General features: G+C 36.7%; 1 protein-coding gene across 1 annotated transcript in view; it reads right to left on the minus strand.

The window, feature by feature from the left end:
- Window positions 1-1,268, minus strand: part of LOC136847371 (uncharacterized) — an 85,077-nt gene extending 83,809 nt beyond the window's left edge. Inside the window, exon 1 of the mRNA XM_067118997.1 lies at window positions 1,127-1,268. The gene's annotated coding sequence lies outside the window, so the exon portion shown is untranslated. The remainder of the gene's footprint in view (window positions 1-1,126) is intronic.
- Window positions 1,269-6,000: the final 4,732 nt, after the last annotated feature.

Raw genomic sequence — 6,000 nt, forward strand, 5'->3', positions numbered from 1 at the left:
TCTAGGGTCAAGTCGCCTTGACCGCCAATCAGGCCTACGAATCTTTTGTTTTCTCTTACCTTAGCAAAGAAGATTTGACTTCTTCAAGCAACGGCTTGCGCTTCTTCACGTAGACAAGTGCTTACGGAAAAACGAAGACACGAGTAGTCCCAGCGATTGCAGTCTCTGGAATGCGGAAGACCTACCCGACTGATCGAGTGACCTGGGGGTTATTTGACCTTGAGGATGCCTCTCCATCCCGTAGCATCATGGGTAAAATTTGACGTCACAAAAACAAAAGACAGCAGCGCATTTATTTTAATATTAATGTTGTATATTGCTGTACGTTCAGATGGAGTTTATTATACTAAAAGTAAAGTACTAATGACGTTTTGCAATCAAATATTTCGATACACTGAAGGCGTTTGAAAATGAAAATATCAGAACGGAGACTATCGAGTGACTCACCCGCATACGCCATTAAAAGCAAAACAAAATAGCCTCGTTATTTATCTAAATATTCTATTCCCATTGTAATTTAGGCAAGATATACGAAATTTTCTCGGAACTTCGTAAGTTCCTCTCAAAAAAAAAAAAAAACAATACCACACTATTATTTCTAGAATACCTTGAAATTTCTCAGATTACAATTCCTTGGTTCTATAACGCCGATATGAAAAATGACGGCCATGTTTGCATGAGTCACCAGCGTACAGCCACAGCACGGTCTAGAGCCACAGAAATATAAATATTCATCGAATCTGTTTATATCTCTAAAGAAACGTAAACAATGATCTGGAACATTCACTGCAAGACCAAAGGGAGTTTTATAATGCATCAACACAGATGTTGGAGGAACAAAACTGAAGCAATATAAGCTAAAATAAAGCTAAGCGTTTTTATATATTGTCCACGTGATCGGAATGGCTAATTGCCCAACAAATTCAGAAACAATGAAAAAACTTAACTTATTACTAGAAATCCCTTAAAAACCCAACTGCCACGTGAGAAGGACCCACCGAAGCGTAGAGTCCTGCTTCCTGAGCTAAACCCAGCAGAGTCACGGGAAATTGGCTTCCATTGCACACCATAGGACCAAGTCGCCTTGACCGCCAATCAGGCCTACGAATCTTTTGTTTTCTCTTACCTTAGCAAAGAAGATCTGACTTCTTCAAGCAACGGCTTGCGCTTCTTCACGTAGACAAGTGCTTACGGAAAAACGAAGACACGTGTAGTCCCAGCGATTGCAGTCTCTGGAATGCGGAAGAACCGACAGACTCTGAACGAGTGACCTGAGGTGTGATGACCTTGAACTTATATAGACTGGCTACCCATCCCGCAGCATCATGGGTAAAATTCTGTGACGTCACGGAAACAAAAGACGAAAGTATTGCAAAGGTGGCATTTACTTCGTTAATATTGCTGTTGCATATTCAAATGGAGTTTGGTGTCACTAAAAGGAAAGTCATTCCTAACGAACTTTTTGAATTAAGCTTGATAAACTGACGGCGTTTGAAAATGAATATATCAGAGTCGCTGACGCTTGAGTCTATCAAGTGACTCACCCGCATACGTCATTAAAAGCAAAACAAAAGAGCCTCGTTGTATATCAAAATATTCTGGTTCCATCGAGATTTAGGCAAAATCGACAAAACATTCCCGGAACTCCGTAACAGTTTCTTTCAATATGGATAAAAATGCCACACACAATTTTTGTATCTAGAATGACACCACGCGATTTTTTCCGATTAAATTTCCGTGGTTCTATAACGCCGATATGAACAATGACGGCCATGTTTGTATGAATCACCAGCGTACCTCCATAGAAAGGCCTAGACCTATAGACCCAAAACATTAGACTTTGGAATAAATAAAAATCTAAGTTAATAGACTGAACAGGCAAAAAGTATGAAATGGATCAGATCTCACAAAAATATAGGTGACTAGAGGAACATCACCACTGTTTGTTAATGAAATGTTAACAAAAATAACAGCAATGAGGTTATGAGAGTATTCCACGAGGTGGACAAACGTGGGAGATGTAGACTGGCTTGCTGCTGACTTATCCATTTATTTTTTAGCACAGTTAAGCCTTAATTAAGAACACTAATATAGATGAACTAGTGATCAAATTGCATACAGTGCTACATTTAATGCTCTAATAATGGTTTTGCTATTACCCTTTAACGAAAGCGTTGAGCAAATACACAAGTTCTTTGTTGTGTGAAGCACGCTCACCATTTGATGCCCTTGATGTTCATTCCATAATAATAATAATAATAATAGTCTCATAGATGTGTTTATTTAGCTCTCTGGGATGATCAAAACCGATATAGACGACCACAACAAAAAAGAATCTGAGAGATCTGGTGTTGTTTTGAAGACATTTCTCAAGAACCTTGTGGAATATTTCACAATATTGCTTTACCTTAATTCCACGGTTCGCCACGCGATATACTAAGAACGTCAATCTTACGTTTTCTATCACAGAGTGGTCAATAAGTTACAGTTCAAAGCTGATCTAAGGCTGAAGTTCATTTCTCTCATTTAATTATCAGTAGCATTGTCAATCACCTACATCACGTGGAAATAGTGATCTGTGCTGCCATTAAGGCATGAAGATATTTATACATATTAAGAAATATTCTTAAAACGGCATGCACAAAAGGAGAGAGAGAGAGAGAGAGAGAGAGAGAGAGAGAGAGAGAGAGAGAGAGAGAGAGCATGACTATAGAACTGTGGTGGTGTTATTAAGAATACCCGTAACGTCATCAACAATATCTGTGTAAAATACTCGAGACTATGAATTTTAGCGCAATAGTCATTGTAGGGGTAATATATTGTGTCCGTACTCATAGTAGTTTATATAACTCAAGAAAACAGCATTTATCCCCACGCACAATCAGTACATATACTGTATATGGCTGTGTATCGTCTGTGAGCCACGACCTAGACCGTGCCCGTACACGCCCTCGCTATCATATTCGTGTTAGCATACTGTTTTTGTATACAGTCAAGAACAAATAAAAATGTAAAATCTCACAAACTGATGTCAAGCTTCCTGAATCAAAATCGTCATCAGAATAAAAAGTCGGACAAAACCTTATTGGTCCCTGGTTTTGCAGCGTAACTTATAAGTGAATGTATGGGGGTGAGATGTATAGAGAACGGAAAGGCTGAACACGAGACACGTAGTAGTAGTACTACTTAACTCTAGTCTTACACTTTGAGATATTCATCATACACGGCATATTAATGCTACTCAAACGGGCCAGTTTTTAGAATTTCCATTACGTCACTCTCATCAGTTGTCATACTTGATGTAACAACTCATTAGGCTTGTTCAGCTAGCTTCAGGTTGCCCGAAGCAGTTATTAACTGCGGCACCGCTTCGGTAAAATTACTGATGACACCGCTAGAGGCGCTGCGGTTTATTTGTAAACATTGTGCTCGAACTGTTGAATACACCATATGGTTGTCATTATTTCTGGTTGGTGTGGAGTTAAATTTTAGGTTCAGTGTTCAGTAACAGACAAAGACAAACGATTTTTTTTAGAAAATGGCCATGTATCTTATTCAAGAATGTCAAAGCGGTGTCGAACTACCGATTGAGACATTAGCCTCATTCCAAGAGTTCAAATTCTCACGGCTGTTTATTCCCGTGTTTTTAGTATGGCCACCGATGAAGTAAGAAACACGCAAATGCTCCATCTAGGTGTGACTACGTGCCAAGGTAAATGCAAACCAAAAATCAATCTTAGAAAAATTTGAGATAATTCTAAGGAAGAGCGCACGGGGATATTGTTTGTTATTGAAATATTTTGAGTAGATAGTATAGAAAAGGGTGTATATAATGCAGTACAAGTTAGATAATCTGATAAATGTACCGAGATAATGAGAAATTTACCTTCTTTTATTCATGTTTACGTTCGTCCGCGATGGGCTGCTACTAAACATGGCTGACGTTCCGCCGGGTGCCGTGTTTAGTACTAGCCCCTCGGGATGAAAAAAAAAAAATATAAACAAAAGATGGTAAATTTTTCGTTATCTCAGGGCATTTATCAAATTATTACACCTGTACTTTATTCTACTGTTCATGCAAAAAAATTCATTAATGACCAATATTTCCTTGTTTAGCTCTTCCTTAGAATTACCGATTTTATTATGAACAGAGAGGTCACCCATGTTTTGCAGTAATGGAAAGTTTATTCCTGCCCTTTCGGGCCCATCCGCACTGACTTACGTACGATTTAAAGTGCGCCTGGGGATGAAAAACAAGGATTTTCGAAATTTTTAGTTGCCACTCGCTTCATTTAAACGATGTTCGTCAAAGTCGTTGTCAGTTTTTGTAGGCTAAAACATATTTTTATATATATATATATATATATATATATATATATATATATATATATATATATATATATATATATATATATATATATATATATATATATATATATATATATATATAATATATAAGTAAATAGAATATATCAAATCTATTACAGTTTATGTCTTATTTCCCCAGATTCCAGGAACTGATGAATGGTTAGTCTCAATTTCAAAAGTCACTAATTTATTTAAAAATTAGCTTGCTTAAAACTTCTGCAAACTTCCTTTTGGCACCATAATCAAATTTTTGTCTCCAGCTTGTTTACTGCAAGAGCATAAAACCACATAAAACCGCCATTCACAAACTTGTTGCCGTCCGTATAGTGACTCCTGAAGTGACTCACACACGCGCGTTTTCTTTTCCACCCGCTTTTGCTACCCGTAGTATGAGGACCAGGCTGTATGAGGAATACGTTGAAATGTTCTTTTTTTCTGAACAGTTTTAGTAATAAGTCGTTGCGTGTAATAAGTTAGAAGTCGAAGGAAGAAAGTATATAACGAAGGAACAAAGTATATTGGTGTTATGAATAACGAGCTGTTCTTATCACATCTGAATTAGTCGTTAGACTTCTGCTAAAAACGTAATGAACTTAATACTGTAGTCTTTCCCGTTTATTTCGTGTATTTCTTTTTCATAATACAAATAATTTTACTGGCGAATCTTCTTTTTTATTATTATTATTATTACTCGTGATCCAGTGTTTAGGATATTTGCTACACTCAGGACTACACTGAGATCTAGGCCTAGGGTTTGATTTCTGAGCGACCTAAAATGCTATGGGCACGTTCTTATTAAATTTCAGCTTGCCTTTGGCGATCTAGACAGTTAACTATATAATAGAACGGAGTTACATTTGCGTGGTTGATGGAATAAATTTGTAATTGCTGCTAAATTTCTTAAAAGGCAAAATATCAGATCCGTAGCGTAAAGTTCATTTTTGTAGTGCTGTTTTAGAATATCGTTTCTCTCTCTCTCTCTCTCTCTCTCTCTCTCTCTCTCTCTCTCTCTCTCTCTCTCCACTAACAATTAGTTCACCACCTCACGGATCATGGTGATAGCAAACTAGTTGCTGGGCCCTTAGGTCAGAAAGAAAAAATGTTCTCGTGTCCTGCCAAATTTACCCGGACAGTATTGTCGTCAAAATACAGAGCAACAGTGTTACTGCAGATAAACTAAACTGCAATAACCATATCCTTTCGTTGGTTATTTAGTGCTGAGATTTTTTATATATATATATATATATATATATATATATATATATATATATATATATATATATATATATATATATATATATATATATATATATAATATTATATACACACCTATATATATATGTATTATATATACTGTATATTATATATATAATGTGTATATACAGTATGTGTATATTATACTCAATTATGGCTGGGTTAGAAAGTGGATCGCTCTCTCTCTCTCTCTCTCTCTCTGAGAAAGTTTTTCGTGTTCCTTCAGTCTGGCTTTGATGTATTATTTTTGTTGACGAAGTTACATCGTGGATCAAGTTAAAATGAGGTAGGAATGTGGATTCGCTCTTTCTCTCCTCCTGGGCGTCCATTGCTCGCTTAATTTTAACACCGTAGGTTAACCTTCCACTTGTTCTAATG

Source organism: Macrobrachium rosenbergii, chromosome 16, assembly GCF_040412425.1.
Source record: "Macrobrachium rosenbergii isolate ZJJX-2024 chromosome 16, ASM4041242v1, whole genome shotgun sequence".
In the NCBI taxonomy this organism is placed as follows: Eukaryota; Metazoa; Arthropoda; class Malacostraca; order Decapoda; family Palaemonidae; genus Macrobrachium; species Macrobrachium rosenbergii.